We start from the raw sequence: 27,760 nt of genomic DNA on the forward strand, positions 1-27,760 counted from the left end.
TGTAAATTTGCATATTTATACATGCATGTGCAGTGCTGTATGTCTCATTTGAACATTGTTTAAACGCATAGGCGTGTACTGTAACAGTATCACATTTCGGCATATACAGCGCTCTCCCCTCGCTCGCCCCCGCACACACACAGGCTAATTTACTGCACTGCAGTATTTCAACTTCTTATCTTATCTACAGTACAGTACACCTCTCCCACACCATTCCTTTGAATGTGTGTCTTTCTGGTTTCAATCACATTCCTGCTCGCTAGCTGATGATTACTGCGCATGCGTCTATAACTTCACCACTGCTTGCTTGCAAAGTTCAAGAGTGAATGACCAAATTTTTTTTTCTCAACGTGTGTGCCTGCCTAAACCATCTTGATATTACCATATTCAATTGGTGCTGTAGCTATTGACTGCGACACTGTGCGATGACAATGCATCCTGGTCCACGCCTAGAGATGGCACCCCACACATGCATCTTCACTGGGTGTTTTGGACGCGGCTTCATAGATATGCGACCTTTTTTGTGGAATGCAAAGGTGGCAAATCTCTCCAGCGATACAGTAGACGCGTCAGTGACGATGCAATCCTAGAAAGTTTCTCCACTGTCGATCCATGCCTGAGCCTGGACCAATCCCTTGATCTTGTTAACGTCCCTTATCATAAAGGTACGCTCTGTAATGACAAGGAATAATTTTAGAGGTACAGTACAGTTTCTTAAACAACACTTTAACCTCCTGTACTGTCCAGTACTAACCTCACACGTCCATATTTCCATCCAATTCTGCGTCTCATCTTCTTTATGCTGGTCTCGGATACAGAGAGATTGTGATCTTGCAGGAGAGTGTATTTGAGCCTTAAGGCACTCTTCTCATCATTCTCTTCACTTATTTTGTCGACCAGAAGAGTTGTCTCCCTAGTGTACAGAAAAACAACAATCCGGTAAGTAAACAATTATAGATGCAGCAATATAAACAATAATAGATATACTGTATTATATACTGTCGTTATATAAATATACCGAAATAACTGTAAAATTAGATAGATCTAAACTATATAGTTATATTAATATGCAGCAATATAAATAACAATAGATATACTGTATAATATAGTTATATAAATATACTTGCGCATTAGTTACCGTCGGTATCCTCGTGCGTTGTTTGGTTTTTCCGTGTGCATGATAGCAGAAGCAGCTAACCAGCGTTGGATATCTGCAATTCGTTGTCCGCTCGTGTACATCTCCTTAATTCTCATGCTGAGATCCTTTGAAATCTTTTTAACAGGCATAGCAGCGAGTAGAAAGAAATACAAGCACAAGAATGTATATTCGATGTTTAGTCGATGTGTATTCAATGTGCAGTGAATCCACAAAATGGATGGTGTATTTATAAGTTAATGACTCACATTAGAGTACGCCCACTTTTAACACCTGTACCTCGTCGCCATGCATAAATGGTTGCACACTTTGCATAGCCCATCACTCGATGATCTGTATCTGAACTTGCCCTTGTCCAGATACTGCATTGTGCCATCTGCTTCTATGGATCAACCCCGATTCTACGGACGCAAGAAGCCACTCGCCTCTGCCGTGCCTATCACACACAAAAAGCGAAAGGCAGGAGCCGTTTCTAAGCCGAGGCCAAAGCGACAGGCTAAGGCTAATAAAGAAAACCTTCTGCTGACCCCAAAGGCTAAGGGTTTTAATACACGTAAGCCGTATTATATCAAGAAGCAATTCGGTGATGTACACTCAAGGCAAAACAAATGGCAGCCAACCCATCGAACCCGCAGGCCACTTCCTCGATTACGCTTCGACGTCTCTGCTGCTGCTCTCCCTAAAATCTACAGCCCATCTTCTCCACTACTTGTCCACGACGCTGCCGCCGCTCTCCCAGAAACCCACGGGTCACTTTCTCCATTACGCTTAGACAACTCTGCCGTTGAAGAGGAGGATAACATGACAACCCCGTCAAGACCACGCCAGGAGACAACACGGCGACCAAGACAGGAGAAAAGCTTCCTCCCAGACAACCTACCCTCGCCCACCGCCACAAGCACACCCACTCTCAGAAGCACACACGCTCCCAGAATCCAACCTACATACGCTTGTATCCATACGGTGCCCGACATCATCCTGCGCGAGCTGCCACCGGCACTCAGGGAGAAGTATAGGGTGATGAGTGCTGGTTTACACCACAAGTATGCCATGTTAATTTTTAACCACCACGTGTCCTACTTGGTGTACTGCGAGTGGGCCAAAAATGTAAACTACGAAGGAAATCACGAAAAAAGGGCGCTTCCTGAAATTTAAGGAGGACTATTGTGGAGGAATTGCGGTGCTATTTTTCAATTACAGATCCTTTAATGAAAATCGTTCCAGACTCCATTTATGGCATTTTGCAGCATACAAGGCATCGGCCCTGGAAGGACAATCTGGTGGGGATCGAATTTGCGTGACTTCAACTGTTTATTTTTTGACTTGTTTCGTCTTTTAACTTGTATTAATAAATAAATGTTTTTACTTACACAAGACCTGCACAATTCCAGTCCTCGAGGGCCGCAAACAGGCCCGGTTTTCAGGATAAAACCGGGCCTGTTTGCGGCCCTCGAGGACTGGAGTTGTGCAGGCCTGACTGACTGTTCTGTACACCATCCTACTAAATGTTATGACTTTCTGTACTTTATCTAAATGTTTTCACTAGCAGTAAACCATACACCTGTTCATGTTTTGAATTGCTGTACACTTCAAATGTTTTTAAATTGTATTTGTAAATAAATGTTTTTGTACTTACTCCACCGATAAAAGAAAATGTTGATTTGTTTTAAATTGTTCCATTGTCTCCTTTTATACTGTAAAAAAATACAGTGTTTCTAGAACATACAGTACTGTCCAGGCATACTGTATACTGTAGGCATGCTCAGTACTGTACATCACAAGAGTATTAAAACAATACATGATGTACGGGTATAGAATACACATACAGTATGTACTGAAATACATGTAGAATAAATGCATACTTTTTATTTTTCGGGTTTAATATGCAATATATATATATATATATATATATATATATATATATTGTGACAGAAACCAGGGGATGGTAATAAATTCCATATATAGGGCTCCCAGGATACTGAACAGTTTCTATCCTGTCTGGCCTGGGAGTGCAGCCTTATAATACATGCACTCCATCCCACAGTTTGGCAAGCGCTGGAACTGAGGGATGAGAGATCCAGACCAGAGTTTGTCTGGCTGCCTGATTTCTGTCACCTGTCATGCTAATTAGAAATCAGGTATGTAAGACTGATTTCCTGGTTGCTCTTGTCTCTTCTCCAGAGCCTGGAAGGCTGCTGAACACAGTGGGGAGAAGCCTCTTCCCCACACAGGTTCAATCGTTCTGTTCATTTGGCTAAGTCTGCAAAAGTACCTTGTTTTGTTGTTGGAAAGTGGAAAAGCCACTTCCACCCTGAGTTAGGGAAATCTAAGTTAAGTTATCGCTCAGGTGAGCAGCTTTTGTTTTGATGTGTTTTGTTGTATGCACTGTGGCAGTCTCAGTGCCTGGGACTGAATAAACCAGGCCCAGCCTGTTTAAAGGAACAGTACGTGACGCCTCCTCATTTTAACCTACCCTAAAAGACCGTGTTCTAACCGTCCCGGACAAGCGGCGGAGCCCCGGAGTAAGCTGTTTGTCACATATGGTGGAGAATGCGGGCAGAACACTAAAAGGTCTGGGGGTTAAAGAATTTTAAGAAAAAAAAAAAAAAAAAAAGTTTTTTTTTTCTCTCTCTCCAAACAAGATGGAAGACGTGGTGAGTGCGCTGGTACGCAATGTCGCTGTCCAGAAAGACGCGAATGAAGCTCAGCAACAGGCGAGTGAAACCCAGCGACAGCTGTTAATAGCCCAGCAAGAGACTAATACAAACCAGCAACAGTGGTTCGCACACTAAGGGCAATAGCCAACATGGGGAGCCGGGAAAAGGCTCTAAGTGGGACACAGACTATGTACCTAAATGTGTAAATTGTCATGAGAGGGGCCACACAGCAAAAATCTGCCCACTAAATGATGAGCCCATGCAATGCAACAGCGTGGAACCTTATTCGCTGTTGTCCCAATGTATGCGCCCTAGCCCAGAGGACCCCTTGAATAACCATCTGTGGGCATTTGTAAAGGTTAATGGTAAGAGGGTTCGGGCACTTCTGGACTCTGGGAGCATGGTCACACTAGTGTCCGAATACCTCTTGCCCATTAAGAAGAAACAGGGAAACAGTTCACAAAGAATGGCAATTTGTTGTATACATGGGGATAATCATGAATATTCCACTGTTGATGTTTTTTTTGAAACAGAGTTTGGTTCTTTAGATTTCAAGGTGGGTATTGTACCCAAACTGGCACATGATGTGTTAATAGGGACCGACTTTCCCCATTTTCTAAAAATGTGGTCCCCCGCTCAGAATAGCGCCCAGAGTTCAATAGCGGACCATAACGAAGTATTAGAAGAAATAAATCCTTTCCCGTTTTCAGAAATGGAGGTTGACGAGGGCCCAAATAAGAAGGGGGAAAAGGAGGAGTGCTGTAAAATTCCCTTCCCCATCACTACTTTGGTAGGGAATACCCCAAATCAAGATGTTGATCAGACACTTACCACCCCAGAACCGGATAAGACCCTCGCTGACCTAGAGGTCAGTCCTGGGAGTTTTAAGAAGGCCCAGTGGGAGGACCCCACGTTAGCGGTAGCAAGGGGAAATATACGGGACCTGAATAGTACTCCTGGCCAACCAGATAGGTCACTTGCTTACCCCTACTTCGAGGTAGAGAACGACCTAGTATATCGGGTTGATAAAAGGAAATCAGTTACAACTAAACAATTGTTGGTACCACGGACATTACGTAACGTAGTATTACACCTCGCACATAGTCATCCATTGGGGGGACACCTAGGGGTGGAAAAGACAAAGGAAAAGGTTCTCCGAAGCTTCTATTGGCCTGGGGTTCTGGCAGAAATTACGAATTATTGTTCCTCATGCCCAGCATGTCAGATCACCGCCCCGTTCAAGGCGTACCGCAGCCCATTGGTACCCCTTCCCATAATAGAGGTACCATTTGACCGGATTGCTATGGATCTAGTAGGACCCCTAATAAAGTCTGCTATGGGACATCAGCATATATTGGTAATATTAGATTATGCTACCCGATATCCGGAGGCAGTTCCCCTACGTAGCACCTCTGCCAAAAACATAGCAAAAGAGTTGGTAGTTCTGTTTTCCCGGGTTGGAATTCCTAAAGAGATTCTATCTGACCAGGGAACACCATTTATGTCCCAAGTAACAAAAGAGTTATGTAAACTCCTAAAAATCAAGCATCTCAGAACCTCAGTCTATCATCCACAAACAGATGGTTTAGTGGAAAGGTTCAATAAAACCTTAAAGGGCATGTTACGCCGGGCGGTCGATAAAGATGGGAAAAACTGGGATTGTTTGTTACCGTACCTGTTATTTGCCATTAGGGAAGTTCCCCAATCATCCACAGGCTTCTCCCCGTTTGAACTATTGTATGGCCGACACCCAAGGGGCTTACTGGATATAGCCAAAGAGACTTGGGAACACGAGGTTACCCCTTACAGAAGTGTAATAGAGCATGTTGCCCAGATGCAGGACCGCATTGCTGCAGTCCTACCCATAGTGAGGGAACACATGGAGAAAGCTCAAGAAGCACAGAGGAATACGTATAATAAGGGTGCTAGGGTCAGAATTTTTTTTCCAGGTGATAGGGTACTAGTTCTGGTTCCCACCGTGGAAAGTAAATTCCTTGCTAAATGGCATGGGCCATATGAGGTCTTGGAAAGAGTGGGAGAAGTAAATTATAAGGTAAGACAGCCAGGTAGGAGGAAACCTGAGCAAATTTACCATATAAACCTACTCAAGCCCTGGAAAGATAGAGAAGTCTTGTCAACCCTAGTAACCCCAGGTCCGTCAGAGAGTCAAGAAACTGACCCAGAGGTTAGCATAGCTGAAACCCTGTCCGTTCATCAGAAACAAGAGGTTCAGAATTTAGTGAGAAGAAACAAAGAAATCTTCTCTACACAGCCAGGTAGAACTAGCGTAATTGAACATGACCTAGTCTCTGAACCGGGGGTCCGAGTTAACCTTAAACCGTACCGAATCCCAGAGGCCAAAAGAGAGGCTATAAGTTTAGAGGTTAAAAAAATGCTAAAACTAGGCGTAATTGAGGAATCCCAAAGTGGGTGGAACAGCCCTATAGTCTTAGTCCCAAAGCCAGATGGTACAACAAGGTTTTGTAATGACTACCGGAAACTAAACGCGGTGTCAAAATTTGATACTTATCCTATGCCCAGGGTAGATGAACTTGTAAAGAGACTGGGCAAAGCCCGATATCTCACAACCCTAGACCTAACAAAAGGGTACTGGCAGGTTCCCCTCACAGAAAGGGCAAAAGAAAAGACAGCCTTCTCAACCCCAGATGGCCTCTTTCAGTATAGGGTGCTGCCTTTTGGCTTACATGGAGCTCCCGCCACATTCCAAAGAATGATGGATAAAATTTTAAAACCACATGCTCGGTATGCTGCTGCCTACCTGGATGATGTGGTAATCCATAGTGAAGATTGGCAATCCCACCTTCCAAAGGTCCAAGCTGTGCTCGACGCAGTTCGGTCTGCTGGACTAACTGCTAACCCCGCTAAATGCACCATTGGTCTGGAGGAGGCCAAGTATCTGGGGTATTCTATTGGCAGAGGTTTACTCAAACCCCAAACACTCAAAGTGGAGGTGATACAAGGTTGGCTAAGGCCAGTTACAAAAAAACAAGTAAGGACCTTTTTGGGGTTAATTGGGTACTATAGAAGGTTTATTCCCAATTTTGCAACTAAGGCAACCCCACTAACCGACCTCACAAAAGCAAGAGGACCGCTTATGGTAAAGTGGTCCCCCGAAACCGAACAGGCCTTTAGAAGCCTGAAAGAAGCTCTCTGTGCCCAACCAGTGTTGGTCACACCTGACTTCTCCAAAGAGTTCGTAGTCCAAACCGACGCATCTGAGGTAGGGCTGGGGGCAGTACTCTCCCAGGAGTCTCAAGGTGAGGAACACCCCATCCTTTATTTAAGTAGGAAACTAAATCCCCAGGAGAAGAATTACTCCATAGTAGAGAAAGAGTGTCTCGCAATAAAGTGGGCTGTAGAGACGCTCAAATACTACCTGTTGGGGAGAAAATTCCGGTTGGTCACAGATCATGCACCCCTTACCTGGATGTGTCAAAAGAGGGAGAAGAATGCTAGAGTGACCAGGTGGTTCCTAAGCCTACAACCCTTTAAATTTTCTGTGGAACACAGGTCAGGGCACAAACATGGCAATGCTGACGGGTTGTCAAGGATGCACTCCCTAATATCCATGGTCGCTCATCCCTCGGGGTCTGAGCTAGGGGGGAGGATATGTGACAGAAACCAGGGGATGGTAATAAATTCCATATATAGGGCTCCCAGGATACTGAACAGTTTCTATCCTGTCTGGCCTGGGAGTGCAGCCTTATAATACATGCACTCCATCCCACAGTTTGGCAAGCGCTGGAACTGAGGGATGAGAGATCCAGACCAGAGTTTGTCTGGCTGCCTGATTTCTGTCACCTGTCATGCTAATTAGAAATCAGGTATGTAAGACTGATTTCCTGGTTGCTCTTGTCTCTTCTCCAGAGCCTGGAAGGCTGCTGAACACAGTGGGGAGAAGCCTCTTCCCCACACAGGTTCAATCGTTCTGTTCATTTGGCTAAGTCTGCAAAAGTACCTTGTTTTGTTGTTGGAAAGTGGAAAAGCCACTTCCACCCTGAGTTACTGCACCGACACACTTTATTCGAGCAAATACCCAGTATGTACCTGGCAGATACCTGGAATGCGCCGCTCCTCACCTCTGACAAGCCCCGTTGCGTTTGCCTTCCCAGCCTGGGTTCATGCCTGGCTGACGGGCGGCTGATCTGTTAAATGATAATGATTAGGATTTAATAGGCTGCAATGCTTCGCGTGTCTACCAGATGGCATAAATTCATGAATTGTAATGCAGTATATATATATATATACTGTGCAGTATTGCAGCCAGCGGGAATAAAATGCTTCAATCCCTGCTTGGAAAATACCTCAATGCACTCGGGCAGAAAACAGTCACAAACCTCAATACACCCGGGTATACCCGAATTCGTGGGACTAGCCAAGCTCGAATAAAGTGTGTCGCCAGTGTAGGGAAATCTAAGTTAAGTTATCGCTCAGGTGAGCAGCTTTTGTTTTGATGTGTTTTGTTGTATGCACTGTGGCAGTCTCAGTGCCGGGACTGAATAAACCAGGCCCAGCCTGTTTAAAGGAACAGTACGTGACGCCTCCTCATTTTAACCTACCCTAAAAGACCGTGTTCTAACCGTCCCGGACAAGCGGCGGAGCCCCGGAGTAAGCTGTTTGTCACAATATATATATATATATATATATATATACAGTGTTCGACAATCCTATACATTTACTCGCCCGGGGCGGGTGGATTTAACCCCCGGGCGAGTAACTATTGGCCCAAGCAGCACACGTGTTTTGTTTTTTAAATTTTCCCTGCTCGCGCTGAAATTTCCCTGCTCGCGCTGGCTGAAGAAAAAAAAAAAACTCCCCCTACCTGACAGATGATTGGCGCGCGCTCCCAGGCTTTGTGGGCGCGCGGCCAGGCTCTATATGAGCCAGCCCCCAACGAGCGGCCATTTTTTTCCCATGGAGGATGGAGGACACAGTAAGTATTATCTGTGCCTTCCTCCACCTCCCTCCCCTCCCCGGTGCTCCTGCTGCCCGCAGTTATGGTGATGGGAGCGGGGGATGCCCCCTCATGTCCCCGTTCCCCCCCCCCTGCTTCCCCCCCGGTCCCGTGTCAGAGAGCGCGGCGGGTGATGGGAGCGGGGGATGCCCCCTCATGTCCCCGGTTCCCCCCGGTCCCGTGTCAGAGAGCTCGCCGGGTGATGTGAGCGGGGGATGTCCCCGCTTCCCCCCCCCGCTTCCCCCCGGTCCCGTGTCAGCAAGCGCCCCGGGTGATGGGAGCGGGGGATGCCCCTCATGTCCCCGCTTTCCCCCCCGCTTCCCCCCGGTCCCGCGTCAGCAAGCGCCCCGGGTGATGGGAGCGGGGGGTGCCCCTCATGTCCCTGCTTCCCCCCCGCTTCCCCCCGGTCCCGCGTCAGAGAGCGCTCCGGGTGATGGGAGCGGGGGATGCCCCCTCATGTCCCCGCTTCCCCCCGGTCCCGCGTCAGAGAGCGCGCCGGGTGATGGGAGCGGGGGATGCCCCCTCATGTCCCTGCTTCCCCCCGGTCCCGCGTCAGAGAGCGCGCCGGGTGATGGGAGCGGGGGAAGCCCCCTCATGTGGGAGCGGAGCAGGAGATGGGCGGGGGAGCGTGGTGGTGCTGGTCGCGGCCTGTGTGTGTATATAGGTGTGTATATATGTGTGTGTGTGTGTGTGTGTGTATATGTGTGTGTGTGTGTATGTGTGTGGGAGTGTGTGTATGTATGTGGGAGTGTGTGTATGTATGTGGGAGTGTGTGTATGTATGTGGGAGTGTGTGTATGTACGTGGGAGTGTGTGTATGTACGTGGGAGTGTGTGTATGTATGTGGGAGTGTGTGTATGTATGTGGGAGTGTGTGTATATATGTGGGAGTGTGTATGTATGTGGGAGTGTGTGTATGTATGTGGGAGTGTGTGTATGTATGTGGGAGTGTGTATGTATGTGTGTGTGTGTGTGTGTGTGTATGTATATATATAGGAGAATGTGTATGTGTGTATGGGAGTAGGTGTGACACCAGAGGTACCTCCCCCCCCCCCCCCAATCAGTCAGTCACCCCTGCCCCGGTCAGTCAGTCACCCCTGCCCCGGTCAGTCAGTCACCCCTGCCCCGGTCAGTCAGTCACCCCTGCCCCGGTCAGTCAGTCACCCCTGCCCCCCTCTCTCTGGTCTCCCCCCATCTCCCCTCTCTCTGGTCTCCCCCCGTCTCCCCTCTCTCTGGTCTCCCCCGTCTCCCCTCTCTCTGGTCTCCCCCTCTCTGGTCTCCCCTCTCTCTGGTCTCCCCCCTCTCTGGTCTCCCCTCTCTCTGCTCTCCCCTCTCTCTGGTCTCCCCTCTCTCTGGTCTCCCCTCTCTCTGGTCTCCCCCGTCTCCCCTCTCTCTGGTCTCCCCCCTCTCTCTGGTCTCCCCCGTCTCCCCTCTCTCTGGTCTCCCCCGTCTCCGCTCTCTCTGGTCTCCCCCGTCTCCCCCCTCTCTGGTCTCCCCCGTCTCCCCTCTCTCTGGTCTCTTTCTCCCCTCTCTCTTTCTCTCCCCTCTCTTTCTCTCCCCCCTCTGTCTCCTTCTCTCTCCTGTCTCTTTTTCTCTCTCCCTCCTCTGTCTCTTTTTCCTCTTTCTCTCTCCCTCCTCTGTCTCTTTTTCCTCTTTCTCTCTCCCTCCTCTGTCTCTTTTTCCTCTTTCTCTCTCCCTCCTCTGTCTCTTTTTCCTCTTTCTCTCTCCCTCCTCTGTCTCTTTTTCCTCTTTCTCTCTCCCTCCTCTGTCTCTTTTTCCTCTTTCTCTCTCCCTCCTCTGTCTCTTTTTCCTCTTTCTCTCTCCCTCCTCTGTCTCTTTTTCCTCTTTCTCTCTCCCTCCTCTGTCTCTTTTTCCTCTTTCTCTCTCCCTCCTCTGTCTCTTTTTCCTCTTTCTCTCTCCCTCCTCTGTCTCTTTTTCCTCTTTCTCTCTCCCTCTTCTGTCTCTTTTTTCTCTTTCTCTCTCCCTCTTCTGTCTCTTTTTTCTCTTTCTCTCTCCCTCCTCTGTCTCTTCTCTCTCTCTCTCTCTCTCTCTCTCTTCCTCTCTCTCCCCCTCTCTCTCTTCCTCTCTCTCCCCCTCTCTGTATCTGGATATCTTATTTACCCTATATATCTTAACTGTCCTATACTACACCAAAATAACCTATACTGCTTTCTTCCAGATCTGACTCAAGCTTCACACGGAACACATCGGAATCCCCTCTAACCCAGAAGACAGGTAAGGAACACATCCCCTCCAACTTATAACATTGCGGGAATGAGGTACCTGGACATTGAGGGACTGCGGATCAGGTAAGATCCCAGGCGGGATTGCTGCTTTAGATATTGGGAAGCGGGGACGTCCAGACACTGGTTAAGGGGTTCAGGAAACTAGTCATCCACACCTGGCTTTTATTTCTAGATCCGACACTTACACACACACACACACACACACTAAATACATTTGTCAAAAACGAATGTTGTTCTGACTAGGAATTTATTAAATATATTTTAATTTTAATTATATATTTTATTTTAAAGCGGGACTAGGGGCGGGGTTGGGGGCGGGACTAGGTGGCGAGTAGATTTTTTGGTTGGGCGAGTAGATTTTTGGGTGATTTGTCGAACACTGTATATATATATATAAAAAAGTATTGTATACGGTCTGAAAACAACAGCATACTGTTTCAGGTTTTCTATGAAGCTCTTAGTTACAGTATTCTATCCTAACCAATAACAACGGACACTAAACTGTAGACTTGGTACGTGTTTTTTTTATAACCGATTCAGAAATGTGCAGGCATTGTTACACAAAGCGATATTATTCATCGAAATCCCTCCATTTGCCGTTTTCCACATGAGATGACAAAGTTTTCTTTTCTGAGGAAAAACAAAAGTACAAGTTTTACTGTAATGGTCAGTCAGTCCCCTAAAGAAGTTCCCACAGTCAGTCCCACCAATAATTTTCTCGGGGGGCGTCTCCTGTTCACATGAGCCTACTGTAGATGTGATGACACGCATATGCGTTTCAAGAAGGTTCCAATGCGCATGCGCATCTCCTGTATCTACTGCTCAGCCAATGATATTGCTTACAGGAGAATCGCTTGACTGTGCATTGATATTGATATTTCAAAAACAGAATAAAATACTGCAACTTTACTCACCACAGACTTTGCCAATCAGCTGGCGTCAAGCCACTGCCAGTCCCATATTCTCAATCATACACGTATTTGACAGGTGACAGCGGGCCTACTACACCTGTAGTTGACAGCTGATGAGGTTGGAAATCGCTTTGGTACATGCAAGCTTGATGGAATCTGTACGCGAAATCCGGCTCAGGCTGCAGGTATCCGGGCGAGGACAGACAGCAAGGGTTGCCGGTCACCAGGTTTTCACTGACGGTCGGACCGTTATTGGATGCTGGCGCTGTTGCTGGCGCAGTCGCATTGCTTGCCAGCGACTGACGTTTCTAAGTTGGTTTTAACATGACCTTTCGCCTTTTGAAGTCTCCATGATCATAGATACGGGAAAAATCCGGTGATACACACCAATACCCTCCAATAACACCGGGATCGATACGAAAAAAACACGGATCGATACATAACTTTTCCTTATTGCATGCTTCCACACATGAGCATCTGGTGAAAATTTGTAAAAGTCAAAGTTTTCGATAAAATACTGATACATTTGAACAACTGTTGCCATCTTATCATCTGTTGCATTAATCGCGGCCCATATTAAATAAGCGTACGTTCTGTCGGGTTTTTGGAACACGGACTGCGGTGGTGCACTCATGTCAGGACTCTCAGAACAATTAAACACAAGACACACAGCGCATGTATTTTTTTAATATGAAAAGCCTAAATTGATACATTATTGTAACTTCTTCAGTACCAAGGCCAATTTACAATGGACCACTGTGGTATTTTTTTTAAACACCTGCAAGTCGACACATTACTGAAGCGCATGCGCATTACAATTCATGAATATCTGCCACCTGGCGGATACACAAAGAATAGCAACCAATGAAATCCGAACCATTATCAATAAACACATCAATAAAACACATCAACAGCGGGTGACGCCGGTATGAATGCGGCGTGAACGTGGTGAAGCTTGGGGTGTGTGTGTGTGTGTGTGTGTGTGTGTGTGTGTGTGTGTGTGTGTGTGTGTGTGTATATATATATATATATATATATATATATATATATATATATATATATATATATATATATTGACAGAATTATAGACAGCGCCCCTTACCAAACACACCAAAACTGCTGCAACGCTGATATATGTGGTAGGCGTTTGCACCAGGTCGATAAATTGAGTTCAAACAGATAAATATCAATATAAAAAGTGGCAGGGGCCGTATCTATGCCCAATTGATAATATTATAAAAAAAATTTAGTTTTTAAAAATGTGTTAAAAAGATAAAGTGTGCATAAAAATCAAAAAGAAAAATAGAAAAATATGAACAAAAATTGATTCAAATTCTATCAAAAATAGAGGACAAAAGAATAACTGTGCAATTGACATAAATAACTAAAAATATGCTAGGTCCAACCTAACCTAAATTGTGAATTACATTCAAGTCATAACAAATAGTGGACCAAAAACAATGATATTCAAAAAAAAATTGGTAAAGCAATTGTAAATGTTCACAAAAAATACTTAAGTCCTCAAGATTGTCCAGGATAAATGAATCACAAAAGTACAGGCTGCTTCTTCTTGGGTTCACCGAACTCCCACAGCACCTATTTAGAAAAAAGAGAAAAGAAGCGCCCGATCCTTGTGTAAAATCAGATAAGAATTTTAATACATCACGGACAAGACAAATGCACACTTACAATTTGTCTGATAAAATCAGGCATATTATGGGACCAGCCCATGCACCAACTGAAGACTCCACGATCGCCTCTGTGTAAACTGAAGTCCTTTGAAGTGCTGGATCTTGTGTCTGTATCAGCCGTTGTTCCAGAGAGTTGTCCCAGAGAGTAAGGGAATCTGTACTTTCCTTTGCGGCTGCTTAGTTGTAGCGTGCAGCCGCCATTCACCTCTCTCGTGGAGCACTGGGACCCGGAAGGGACTTCACACACGTCTCTGTGTCTCTGCGTCTTCACGTTGGTAGCTGGGAGCTGCTCGACCACCGTAGGTTCACTGCCACATATCCCTACGCGTTTCTTCCGTCCTTGCGGATTTCATCAGGGGATGGATACCACACTGAACTGCCTGGTGTTAAATAGTCCCTTCGACCAATGCCTAACGTTTTTACACAGCTGTATTCAGTTCAATGGGCAATGTTTAAGCTAATTTAAACCTGGTGCAACGATGTTCATCTACAAATGAGTTAACTAAAAAATAATAATAATCAATTGGCATGTTAACATCTTTAAAACAAATAACAAATACATTAGTCTAATATATAATAAATTGGAACATAAATATCTAAATACTGAAAACAAATTATATAATTATAATATTTAACAACAAAAGCTAATATTTAAAAATAAATAATATAACCTTTTTCACCTGATCAATTTAGAGACAAATAAAACGAAACATAATATTAGTAAATTAACCATATGTATAAAAGTAATAAAACTCATGTTATATAATAGCCCTTGTTAAAATATTTTTTTTTTTTTTTTTTTTTTTTTTTATAAAACATTGAATGCTTTAAGAGGACAACCTAGTATAAATTATTTTGTTAAATCATAATAACCCAAAATGATTACTAGTTAGAACTTATACTATTAGAGATAAACCATGTAGTAGGAACATTACTAGAATGTTGATTTAAGCTTGTTTCGGAGAGTAGATGGAAGTTAAAACTCTCCATGTGTATTGCAAAGGAAGAGATGAAATGACATCGTGTTAATGCTGTAATGTTAAGTTCGTGTGAGTGTTGAGACCTTATATCTGCTATTAGATTATCTTTATATTTATTAAATCAAATGATAGATAAAGAATGATAAGTTTCACATATATATAATTAACTTTATATTTTTATATATATTCATTTATTATTTATAGTTGTACTAACCCTAATAAGATTGATTATATGATTGGAGATTGGGATACCCCTGTTCCCACTTACGGTCCCCACTGATCTCCTAAATGGAAATACTAAAGTGACATGAGATTTGTATGATGTGTAAATATTCAGAACAGTCTCCCTATTTGTATGGGAGATTGGAGATAATGATGGATAGAGTCCATGCTACAAATGAAGATAGATGAACCAAGAAGCAGCAATCCAGAGCTTGTTGTGAAAAAAGGTTGATAGTAATTGACTAGATATAGAAATTATGTGTACTGTGCAATATTAATATTGATTATACATGAACAAGTGATCAGTGTAAATAAAGTCCCAAGAGTCTTGTGTTTGGAACATGTTCCCCTAACTGTATTAAGTGGTGACAGAGTCAAGAAACTGAATTTAAGGGAGACCTACTGGATATATATGTTAGAAACATTGAGTCCAGTAGGTCTCAATGACTGTATCGATATTAGCACTATTGTTTAATGCTTCTCGTGTCTCCACTATTGGGATCTCGGAGGTCTGGGTTGAGCATGTTTACCGTGCTCCCTTTGGGGTCCCGGTCAGTGGAGGCAATGAGAGACCCCTGGTCTGAACTGTATTAATCACAATCACACAAACACTATACAATCATTATAAAATGTTATTAAAAGTTTTTACACTTTATTAATACACAGAATACTTAACAAGAATCAAAACACATTTTAGGTTTGCACTATATCACTTAATACACACATATTCAAAATGATGTCTATAAATAAATCAATTAGAACCATGGGAATTTATTTACACTGATCACTTGTTCATGTATAATCAATATTAATATTGCACAGTACACATAATTTCTATATCTAGTCAATTACTATCAACCTTTTTTCACAACAAGCTCTGGATTGCTGCTTCTTGGTTCATCTATCTTCATTTGTAGCATGGACTCTATCCATCATTATCTCCAATCTCCCATACAAATAGGGAGACTGTTCTGAATATTTACACATCATACAAATCTCATGTCACTTTAGTATTTCCATTTAGGAGATCAGCGGGGACCGTAAGTGGGAACAGGGGTATCCCAATCTCCAATCATATAATCAATCTTATTAGGGTTAGTACAACTATAAATAATAAATGAATATATATAAAAATATAAAGTTAATTATATATATGTGAAACTTATCATTCTATATCTATCATTTGATTTAATAAATATAAAGATAATCTAATAGCAGATATAAGGTCTCAACACTCACACGAACTTAACATTACAGCATTAACACGATGTCATTTCATCTCTTCCTTTGCAATACACATGGAGAGTTTTAACTTCCATCTACTCTCCGAAACAAGCTTAAATCAACATTCTAGTAATGTTCCTACTACATGGTTTATCTCTAATAGTATAAGTTCTAACTAGTAATCATTTTGGGTTATTATGATTTAACAAAATAATTTATACTAGGTTGTCCTCTTAAAGCATTCAATGTTTTATAAAAAAAAAAATTAAAAAAAAAAAAAAATTATTTTAACAAGGGCTATTATATAACATGAGTTTTATTACTTTTATACATATGGTTAATTTACTAATATTATGTTTCGTTTTATTTGTCTCTAAATTGATTAGGTGAAAAAGGTTATATTATTTATTTTTAAATATTAGCTTTTGTTGTTAAATATTATAATTATATAATTTGTTTTCAGTATTTAGATATTTATGTTCCAATTTATTATATATTAGACTAATGTATTTGTTATTTGTTTTAAAGATGTTAACATGCCAATTGATTATTATTATTTTTTAGTTAACTCATTTGTAGATGAACATCGTTGCACCAGGTTTAAATTAGCTTAAACATTGCCCATTGAACTGAATACAGCTGTGTAAAAACGTTAGGCATTGGTCGAAGGGACTATTTAACACCAGGCAGTTCAGTGTGGTATCCATCCCCTGATGAAATCCGCAAGGACGGAAGAAACGCGTAGGGATATGTGGCAGTGAACCTACGGTGGTCGAGCAGCTCCCAGCTACCAACGTGAAGACGCAGAGACGCAGAGACGTGTGTGAAGTCCCTTCCGGGTCCCAGTGCTCCACGAGAGAGGTGAATGGCGGCTGCACGCTACAACTAAGCAGCCGCAAAGGAAAGTACAGATTCCCTTACTCTCTGGGACAACTCTCTGGAACAACGGCTGATACAGACACAAGATCCAGCACTTCAAAGGACTTCAGTTTACACAGAGGCGATCGTGGAGTCTTCAGTTGGTGCATGGGCTGGTCCCATAATATGCCTGATTTTATCAGACAAATTGTAAGTGTGCATTTGTCTTGTCCGTGATGTATTAAAATTCTTATCTGATTTTACACAAGGATCGGGCGCTTCTTTTCTCTTTTTTATATATATATATATATATATATATATATATATATATATAAAAAAGAGAATATATAGCAACTGTAAATATTCCTGTATATATATATAGTGTTCGACAAACCTATACATTTGCTCGCCCCGGGCGAGTGGATTTAACATCGTGGCGAGCTCCTATTGGCCCAAGCAGCACATGTTTGGTACTAGGTGGCGAGTAGATTTTTTTTGTGTGGCGAGTAGATTTTTTGGTGATTTCTCGACCACTGCATATATATATATATCCCACATATCTCGACCACCTCCCCCAGAGCTCACGTCAACTCCCCCTTTTTTTTTTTTTCCACTTTGTTTTTATTAGTTTTTTGTGCATACACATCAAAGAAAACAGGATGTTGTCAATTGTATCAGGTATACACCTAACTTACAGGAATACTTTACAAGTAACGGACGAACATTGGGGGGACCACAGGACAGGACACAGACAGACTGACAACATCTAAGGACAAGGAAAAAGAGGGGGGAGGGGGGGGGGGGGGGTAGGGGTGGGGGGGAGCGGCCTGGGAGAAACGCTGATTCCACGTTTCGCCGGAGTCTTTCACCATCACTGCCTTTGTTCTGCTCCAGTTCACCTCTCAGAGGAGCTCAAATCCGGATCACATCAGGATTTCGTTGGTCGGTGAATCTCTTCACCACTGTACCTCGGGGGGAGCCCTACTGTCCGATCGTCCCGTCCGGCTCCCAGCCCAACATCCAAGGAGAACCCATCTATCTCTATCAAATCCATATTGTGGCCTCATTCATCCCCTGAATATCAGTCTGGGCAAGCCATAATGACCATACTTTCTCAAATTTGTCGGCTGAGTCGTTAACTAAACTCGTTAACTTCTCCATTCTACAAATGAACCAAATTCTGTTTCTGATTTTATCAATAGAAGGAATTGCATTCTGATTCCACAGTGCTGCGGTCTCGCACCTCATAGCGGTAGCAAAATGTGCTATCAGCTTGTTACCCGATCTAGATACCTCGTTTGTAGGTTTACCTAATAAAAATAGCCACGGGTTCAGCTGTATTGTGAGCCCTAAAAAGATCCTCTGCAGCCAATCGCGGATCTGGGTCCAGACCGGCACTAATCTCGGGCAAGACCACAGCATGTGCACCAGATCCCCCTGTTCCCTGCACCGCCTGGGGCAGAGCGGGGAAGCCCCCCGGACGAATTTAGCTAATCTGATTGGGGTGAGATACCACCTTAATAATACCTTATATGAATTCTCCTTCAATGTCGTGCATATGGAGCTCGAGGCCGCAGCTTTGAACACCGCAGCCCAGTCCTCGTCCTCTAGTTGTGTCTGGAGATCCTCTTCCCATTGTGTCATAAAACGGGGTTTGACTGTCCTGTCTGAGTCAGTATTCACCACCTCTCTGTATAACGCAGAGATCAGTCCCCGCGTGTCGGCTCCGCGCACGCAGAGCTGTTCGAATTTGGTCAGCGGTGGTCTCACCGGGTGTGCGTTATAAAATGCCCGGACCTGGAGGTACCTCATAAAATCAGTGTTAGGTAAGTCAGTTTCCGACTGTAATAGTTCAAAAGATTTGATCTTGCCTTTAACCTCCAGGTCCTTCAATCGACTAATCTCTAATTGCCGCCAGCGCGGGAAGCTTTTTTCTGCCAGCCCAGGAGCAAAGTCCGGGTTGCCATATAAAGGAGCCATCAGTGTGTGTTTGGAGGTCAGAGAGCAGCTACTTTTAGAAGCCTCCCAGACCGAGAGTGAGTTGAGCACAGAGGATAGTGGGATGAGCTTATCCTTCACCCGTGTCCTCGGGTACCAGATTAGGTCCCTGAGCTCAAGCGGGGCGCACACCTCCTTCTCCAGTGCCACCCACCTCCTGAGCCCCGGGTCCCCATGCCACTGCGTGATTTGACACAATTGTGCCGCTTTATAGTAGGATATGACGCTCGGAACTGCCAGGCCACCAGCTTCCTTGGTTTTTTGCATAATTTTCCCTTTAATCCGTGGTTTTTTATCTTTCCAAATAAATTGAGAAATAGTTTTTTGGAGCCCTGCAATGTCTGCTCTAACCACGGCAACCGGGAGAGTTTGGAACAGGTATAGAATTCGGGGAAGGATGTTCATCTTGACACTATAGATCCTCCCCAACCAAGAAATACCATATGCCTTCCATTCCTGCAGCTCTTTTTTGAGAGTCCTCAACAGTCTGGGATAGTTAGCCGAATATAAGGAGCTCGCCTTTTTTGTGATCTGCACTCCTAGGTATTTCATGGCGGATGGTCGCCATCTAAACTCAAAGTTGAGTTCTATCAGCTTCTCCATTTCTCTTGGCAGGTATAGGCTTAAGGCCTCTGATTTAGCTTGATTTATTTTGAAGCCAGAGATCTGGGCAAAACGCTCTAGAAGCTCGAACAGATTAGGCAGCGAGATAAGCGGCTTGGCAAGGGTTAGAATGATATCATCCGCGTACAGAGCCACTTTGTGCTCCTGCGAATGGATCTGTACCCCAGCGATATCAGCGTTACTCCGAATTTGTGCTGCGAGTGGTTCGATGCATAAGGCGAATAGCAGGGGCGAAAGCGGACATCCCTGCCTCGTACCACTTTTAATTGGGAATAGTTCCGAGGGGAATCCCTGGTGAACTACTCTGGCTGATGGTGCCGTATATAGTGCTTTGACAGCCTGTTGGAATTTGCCTCCAAACCCAAATGCGCCAAGCGTGGACTCCAGGTATGGCCAATCAATCCTGTCAAAGGCCTTTTCCGCGTCTAAGCTTAGGGCCACACCCCGAATCTCATTGGCTCCCATAAAGTCTATTATATCAACAATTCTTCTAGTGTTGTCGGCCGCTTGTCTACCTCTAATGAAGCCAACTTGATCCGGGTGGATGAGCCCTGGCAGGATTACATTTAATCTATTGGCCAGCAATTTAGCGTAGATTTTTACATCTGTGTTAATTAATGATATTGGCCGGTAACTTTGGCAGCTAGTGGGATCCTTGTCCTCTTTATGGATTACCGAGATTGACGCCTGGAGCATCTGTCCCGGGAAGGGCTCTCCCGCCAACACTCCATTAAACAGCTGGAGCATGTGTGGAGCTAAGACTCCGATAAATTTTTTATAGTACAGGTTGGAGAACCCATCCGGGCCTGGGGCTTTTGATGCTTTTAAGTTTTTTACAACCGCCTCTAGTTCTTCCCTTGTGAAGTCTCGTTGAAGAGCCTCTCGTTCCTTTCTGTTTACTTGTGGCAAGGCTGCGTCTGCTAGGAATTTCTGTAGATTACTACTTGTCCTAGCATTGTGAACTACCTTCTCTCCATTATATAGCTGTTCGTAGAATTTCGCAAACTCCCCTACTATGACTTTAGGGTTTGAGGAACTCTGGCCTCCTGCGGTCGTAATAGATTGAATGTTAAAATTTGGTTTCCTATTACGGAGTCTGGTGGCTAGCATAGTGTCCGGTTTGTTAGCTTTCTCATAGAACTTCCTCTGTGTCCAACTCATGTCCTTCTCCGCTCGGGAAGTAAGGAGGAGGTTTAGCTGAATTCTAACATCCTTCAACTCCCTCAGATCAACATCTCTACCTGTCCGGTTATGTAGAATAGAGAGCTCATGTAACCTGTGATAAAGCTGGGCTAATTTGGCTTCCTTTTTCTTTTTCCTATTTGCCGCTATACCGATTAATACCCCCCTAATCGTGGCCTTATGAGCCTCCCATAACAGTGAATGGGATTCCACACTGCCACTATTTATCCGGAAGTACTCTGATATTTCAGATTTCACTTTGTTTTGGATCTCCGGGATTTTGATTATTGATTCATTTAGCTTCCAGTTTGCTCCTGGGCTGGCATTACTCAATTGAATGCATCTTAGCTTTACCGATGCATGGTCCGACCAAGTAATATCATGTATGCTTGTGTCGGAAATTTGTGGGACCATTCTGCCCGATACAAAGAAGTGGTCAATCCTACTGTAGCTGTCATGTGGGTGGGAGTAGAAAGAATAACTGCGGTCTCCCTGGTGCTGCTCTCTCCATATGTCCACCAGGCTAGTCTGTTTGAGGCCTTTCAGTAATGAGATATTCCCTTCCTTCTTATTATTTTTTTGGGACGTAGATCTGTCTACCTTTGCATTCATGGCTGTGTTAAAGTCGCCACCTAGAATTATTTGTCCCTCAGCCCATAACTGAAGCTTCTGAAAGAATGTGTTGTAGAAGTCTAGCTGACCTTCATTTGGTGCATATATACACGCTAATGTCATTCTGACCTGCTTAAGGAGCCCGACCAGCACCAGATACCTTCCCTTTGGGTCCCTTTTAATCTTTTCAACCTGGAAGGGGGTGTGATTTTGGAACAGGATAGCTACACCTTTCTTTTTCTCTGCCCCTGATGCTAAGAAGAACTTACGGAAGCTAGAATCGAGGAATTTCGGATTGTTACGCGAGCTGAAGTGAGTCTCCTGTAGGAAGACCACGTCAGCCCCTCTCCGCTTGAACTCAGTGAAAGCGACTCTCCGCTTACGTGGACTGTTGAGCCCTTTGGCGTTTTGCGAGATAAAAATTACCTCCATTTTATGTAGTAGTGTCTGTGTGGACCTAATATGTGAGCCGATCTGATCTTACCCCAGACCCTGGACATGTTCTGTTCGTGGACTCTGTGGTGTAGACTCCAAAAGCGCCTATTCAACCCACCGCCTGTTGGGACTGGAGAGGGAAAGGGAAATAACATGAGGGGGGAATACACACACATAACACATAAATACATCATGAGAACCGTATTGGTCTTAAGAGACCTCGGGTTCAATGCCCGGAGGAGATATTTTCTCCCTGGACCCTCCTCCCCCCTAGTCCCTCTCTGTGGCTTCCCGAACTCGCCACAGATCTCCGGGTCAGAACCAGGTAGGTGGGATATGACCCCCCTCCTGGCGAAGACGCACATGCCTGCAGGCAGAGTGGTGGCTGCACTCCTCCCCGCCGGCCGCTCTGTGCGTTACAAAACCTAGCAACTATCTTCACTTCTATCTATTTTATTAACTCTTATTAACCCAAACTTAATCTTTTAACTACCTTGAGCTCTAATCGTGAGCTCTTCTCTTTTATCTAAAACTGAAACTACAACTTCACACCCTGTACTCCTCCTGCTCTTTCGACCGCTGACTGCTTCTACCTCACCTCATCTATTCCTCCCTGCTTCCGGGCTCGGGTGCTCTCCCCCTCTCCCCCTCCCTCTGGGGTCCTACCCAGACCCTCGCTGCCGCATTTCTGTTATCTCTCCTGGGAGACCTCTGCTTGCATCGCTCCTGTACCCCTTTGTTCTCACTCATGTTCCTTTGTCCTCTATCTACTCTATACTATATATACTCTGTATATGATACTTTGCCACTATACTATGCTTTGTGTATGGCTATTATGCATGTATATGCTATCTTCTCCTCTTCGCCTCCTGTCACTGATGGGGGCCTGCGCCACCCCCTCCCCTCCCCCCTCCCGCTCAGGTGTGTCCCCTCCTCAAGCGGCCAGGCAACCTCCTTCTGCACCGCTATGTCTTTCTTGCGGGTTCCGCCTGCCCCGTGGTCGCTTCCCTGGCGGAGGAGCTCGCGTGCCCCCGCCAGAGGAGATCGCTGCACTTCCTGCTAGTCGCCTCTCATCTGACGTCATCTTGTCGTCCGCCAGGGCTATTAGCCGCGCCTCTCCTCCAACTCTCGCGATAACGGGACCCGTGACGTCCCTGGTGTGGGCGTGTTGGTCTCATTCCGCGGCGGACTGCCAAGACGAGAGGGCTGGATCGGGGGAGGCTCCCTGGGCGGGTCCAGCCGGCAGAGCAGACCTTCCCGCCGAAACCCCCGCCGCCATTGGAGATCTCGCGCCCTTCCGTCCTTCTTCCTCACCAGTAGGTACATATCCGCCATTTTGGGGACCCATGTGCTGCGGCCATCTGCTGAATGCTGCCATCTTCGGTAGCGGGACAACTCTGGAACCTCGGCAGTCTCACGGTAGGGGGATGTCTGGCGTAGCCTGTGTGGCAGGGTGTGTTTAAACTGCGCAACAGGCGCAACTGCAGCTCTCGAACGTTGTAGTGTCTCTCATTTACGGGCTTTTCCCTCTTCCCCCCTCCTTGCTTATTCTCCTCTCCGGCGTGGGAGAGGTGCCCTGCTTTCCTGACGGGGAGTCCGTCCTCTTCCCCTGCTGGGCTCCCTCCGCTCCATTGTCCTGTGGTCCCCGCACTCCCAGTTTTTTAAGAAAGGCTGCCCCTTCTGAGGGGTGCTTGAGCACCTGCGGTCTGCCGTTTTTAATGGCTACTAGGGCGAATGGGAATGCCCAGCGGTATCGCACCTCATTGTCCCTTAGGGCCTTGGTTATGTGCCCCACTGCTCTCCGTCTGGCCAGTGTCAGAGGGGACAGATCCTGGAAGATCAAAAGGGTAATCCCCTCGAAGGTAATGTGTGGGGTGGCACGGGCTATTCTGCTCACCTCTTCTTTGACAGAGAAGTAGTGGAGCCGGAGGATCACGTCCCTAGGGGGGTTGGAGGGCACGGGTCTGGATCGTAAGGCCCTACGGCATCTGTCCATCCTAAAGTCTGAGGCCGGGCTGCCTGGTAATATTGAGGCCATCCAGCGGGATAGTAAAGCTTCTGGGTCCAGAATTTCTTCTGGGATCCCCCGAACTCTGAGGTTGTTTCTTCTATCCCTATTCTCCCCGTCCTCTTGTCTGGCTTCCAGCTCTGCCACTCTCTGTTCCAACGCTTGTACCCGGGAGTTTGTCTCCTTGTGGGCATTTGAGCTAGCGTCCATGCGCTCCTCCAGGTCGTTGGTCCTCGTCCCTATTTGTACCAGATCGTGTCTGAGCCCCTCCACCTCTCCTCTGAAGAAAGATTTGAGATCGACTAATAATCTTGATATTTCTTTTTTAATGACTTTTGTTTGTTCTGCTGCCGCTCTGGAGCCCTCCGCATCCTGGGCTGAGTCTGAATCAGATACTGCCGACATCTCTGCAGTCCCTGCCTTGCTTTGGCCGGTGAAATAGGCCCTGACATCTGACTTGCGTCTAGTCTTTTGTCTTGTAGCTGCCATCCTTTTTTGGGGTTTATTGTCTTGACTGGGAAGGGTTTAGACAGCCGTCGTTATGTTTTTTTTCCCCGAAAATTCTGGTTTTGCTAGTGATTAATTGCTTTATTGTGCCGGCGGTTGGTGGAGCTGTGTATCTATGCAGCCATCCTCAACCAGCCGCGCATGCGCATCCGCAACTCCCCCTTTTTAATGGTGGATTGTCTCATCTTGCTGCAGGTAATGAATCTATTATGGTTCTTCCCCCTCATACAGAGGTATTGGGAACAAATGCAGTGTAGTGTAGGACTTGCACTTATTATGGTTTACCTTGACGTTTGGTGTGCAAGCTTATGATGTTTTGGCCAAAATTTCTAACTAAAAAAACATTTTTTATTATTAGCATTAGCAATGTTATTAGTATTGAAGCATCATTTCTTGTAATTATTACCATGTATGTTTTGTCATTTGGATGTAGCACTGGGCACCCCCTGTGTTTTTATATATATATATATATATATATATATATATATATATATATATATATATATATATATATATATATATATATATATATATATATATATATATATATATATATATATATATATATATACATATATATATATACATACATATATATACATATATATATATATACATACATATATATACATATATATATATATATACATACATATATACATACATATATATACATATATACATATATACATACATATATACATATATACATATATATACATATACACTTATCCAACGCTATGCAATGCATACCTATATTCATTTTTACAACGCCAAAATGGCTTATCCAACGCTCTTACGACGCTTTGCAACGTTGTGTATGTGTGTATATATATATATATATATACAGCTAAACCCCGTTATAACGCGGGTCTCGGGGTCCACCCCGAGACCACCGCGTTACTAACGGGGTCGCGAGAAAAAAAAATGGCCGCCGCGCTTTAGCGCATATTCATCCCGCGGGACAGGAGATGGGAGCGGACATGTCCCTCCACTCCCCGCTTCCCCCTGTCACCGCGGGACAGGCCGCGGGGCAGGAGATGGGAGCGGGGATGTCCCTCCTGTCCCCGCTTCCCCCTGTCACCGCGGGACAGGCCGCAGGGCAGGAGATGGGAGCGGGGATGTCTCTCCTGTCCCCGCTTCACCCTGTCACCGCGGGACAGGCCGCGGGACAGGCCGCGGGGCAGGAGATGGGAGCGGGGATGTCTCTCCTGTCCCCGCTTCACCCTGTCACCGCGGGACAGGCCGCGGGACAGGCCGCGGGGCAGGAGATGGGAGCGGGGATGTCTCTCCTGTCCCCGCTTCACCCTGTCACCGCGGGACAGGCCGCGGGGCAGGAGATGGGAGCGGGGATGTCTCTCCTGTCCCCGCTTCACCCTGTCACCGCGGGACAGCCCGCGGGGCAGGAGATGGGAGTGGGGATGTCCCTCAGGTCGCCGCTTACCTCAGAACCATGCTGCCTGCATGGAGGTTGTAGCGGGGGGTTTCTCCTCTCCACCGCTGTCCCCGGTGCTCCCGCTGCCTGCGCGGGAGGAGGGGGGGGAGCGGGTGGTGGTGCTGGTCGCGGCCTTTCCTCTGCTCCGACCCCACCCCCTGTCTGTGTAGAGTGAGAGAGTGTGTGTGTATGTATATATGGGAGAGAAAGTGTGTGTGTGTGTATATGGGTGTGTGAGTGTGTGTAAGTGTCTGTGAGTGTGTGTAAGTGTCTGAGTGTGTGTGTAAGTGTGTGTGAGTGTCTGTGAGTGTCTGAGTGTGTGTGTAAGTGTGTGTGAGTGTCTGTGAGTGTCTAAGTGTGTCTAAGTGTGTGTGAGTGTGTGTGAGTGTCTGTGAGTGTGTGTAAGTGTCTGAGTGTGTGTGTGAGTGTCTGTGAGTGTCTAAGTGTGTCTAAGTGTGTGTGAGTGTGTGTAAGTGTCTGTGAGTGTGTGTAAGTGTCTGAGTGTGTGTGTAAGTGTGTGTGAGTGTCTGAGTGTGTGTGTAAGTGTGTGTGAGTGTCTAAGTGTGTCTAAGTGTGTCTAAGTGTGTGTGAGTGTGTGTAAGTGTCTGTGAGTGTGTGTAAGTGTCTGAGTGTGTGTGTAAGTGTGTGTGAGTGTGTGTGAGTGTCTGTGAGTGTCTGTGAGTGTCTGTGAGTGTCTGTGAGTGTCTAAGTGTGTGTAAGTGTGTGTGTGTGAGTGTCTGTAAGTGTGCGTGAGTGTGCGTAAGTGTGCGTGAGTGTGCGTAAGTGTGCGTAAGTGTGCGTAAGTGTGCGTGAGTGTGCGTGAGTGTGCGTGAGTGTGCGTGAGTGTGTGTGAGTGTGTGTGAGTGTGTGCAGTGTGTCAGTGTGTGTGCAGTGTGTCAGTGTGAGCAATGAGCAGTGTGTGTGCAGTGTGCAGTGTGTGTGCAGTGTGGCAGTGTGAGCAATGAGCAGTGTGTGTGCAGTGAGTGTGTGCAGTGTGTCAGTGTGAGCAATGAGCAGTGTGTGTGCAGTGTGCAGTGTGTGTGCAGTGTGGCAGTGTGAGCAATGAGCAGTGTGTGTGCAGTGAGTGTGTGCAGTGTGCAAAAAAACGGGAGCCACGGGAAAACCGCGTTATAACCGAATCGCGGTATAACGAGGCGCGTTATAACGGGGTTTAGCTGTATATATATATATATACACACACATTCACATAAACATTGTTGCAAAGCGTCGTAAGAGCGTATATATATAATATTATACTATATAATATTATATTATACTATCTAATATATTATTTATTTTGTTATATTATATATATAATACAGTATATACACTATATAATTTATGTGTGTGCTGCATATCTTATTGCCTACATAAAATATTTGGTGTATTTTAGTGTTAAAAATGCCTTCAGGAGCGGAACCTTTCATTTAAACAGTGTTCCTATGGGAAAACGTGTTTCGCTTTACAACGTTTCGCTTTACAACGCCATTTTGAGTAACGCATTGTGTCGGATAACCGAGGACTGCCTGTAATAGCTAAACACAGATAAACCCCAAACCTGGAAAGACCAAATAATAAGAGTTCTAATAAAGCATAACAAAACCAGGGCAAAGAAAATTCCCCTAGTAGTGTGACAGAGATCGGCCGATCAAAAAATAGATAAGAACTCAAAATAATTAATGGAAAAAACAGAAAATAAAATTATTCATCAAAAACCTGCAAGTAAAGCAGCTAAAAAAAAGTACTCTAAATGCTGCATGACGTACCACATAAACATAACAGGCACAGAAAAAAATACTAGCTGGGGAGAATGAGTGTAGCAAACAGCAAAATACCTGAATGGCTAAGGAAAAATAAATAAATAATGTAAACAAAGCCACAGAGGTAAATGAAAAAGACCCCGTGAGGTGCTGAGATTAATAGATAACTCCTAATGCTTATGGTGCACTACAGACATGTAGTAGGCAGGGTAGGGAGGAAGTCCATGTATATTTATAGCACTGTGTGCAATCAAAACAAATCCCCACCATTCCAGGCCGAT

At 45.2% G+C, this 27,760-nt stretch overlaps 1 protein-coding gene across 3 annotated transcripts in view; it reads right to left on the reverse strand.

Annotated features, from left to right (window-relative positions):
• The window catches only part of LOC142466800 (uncharacterized), a 124,075-nt gene that overhangs the window by 92,586 nt on the left and 3,729 nt on the right, over positions 1–27,760 (reverse strand). The window contains exon 1 of one of the 3 annotated variants that reach the window (XM_075572248.1): positions 21,819–21,900. The exons of the other annotated variants lie outside the window; for them this stretch is intronic. The gene's annotated coding sequence lies outside the window, so the exon portion shown is untranslated. Of the gene's footprint in view, positions 1–21,818; positions 21,901–27,760 lie in introns of those variants that run through there. 3 annotated transcript variants of the gene reach the window in all.

The sequence above is a fragment of the Ascaphus truei genome, chromosome 15 (genome assembly GCF_040206685.1).
Source record: "Ascaphus truei isolate aAscTru1 chromosome 15, aAscTru1.hap1, whole genome shotgun sequence".
In the NCBI taxonomy this organism is placed as follows: domain Eukaryota; kingdom Metazoa; phylum Chordata; class Amphibia; order Anura; family Ascaphidae; genus Ascaphus; species Ascaphus truei.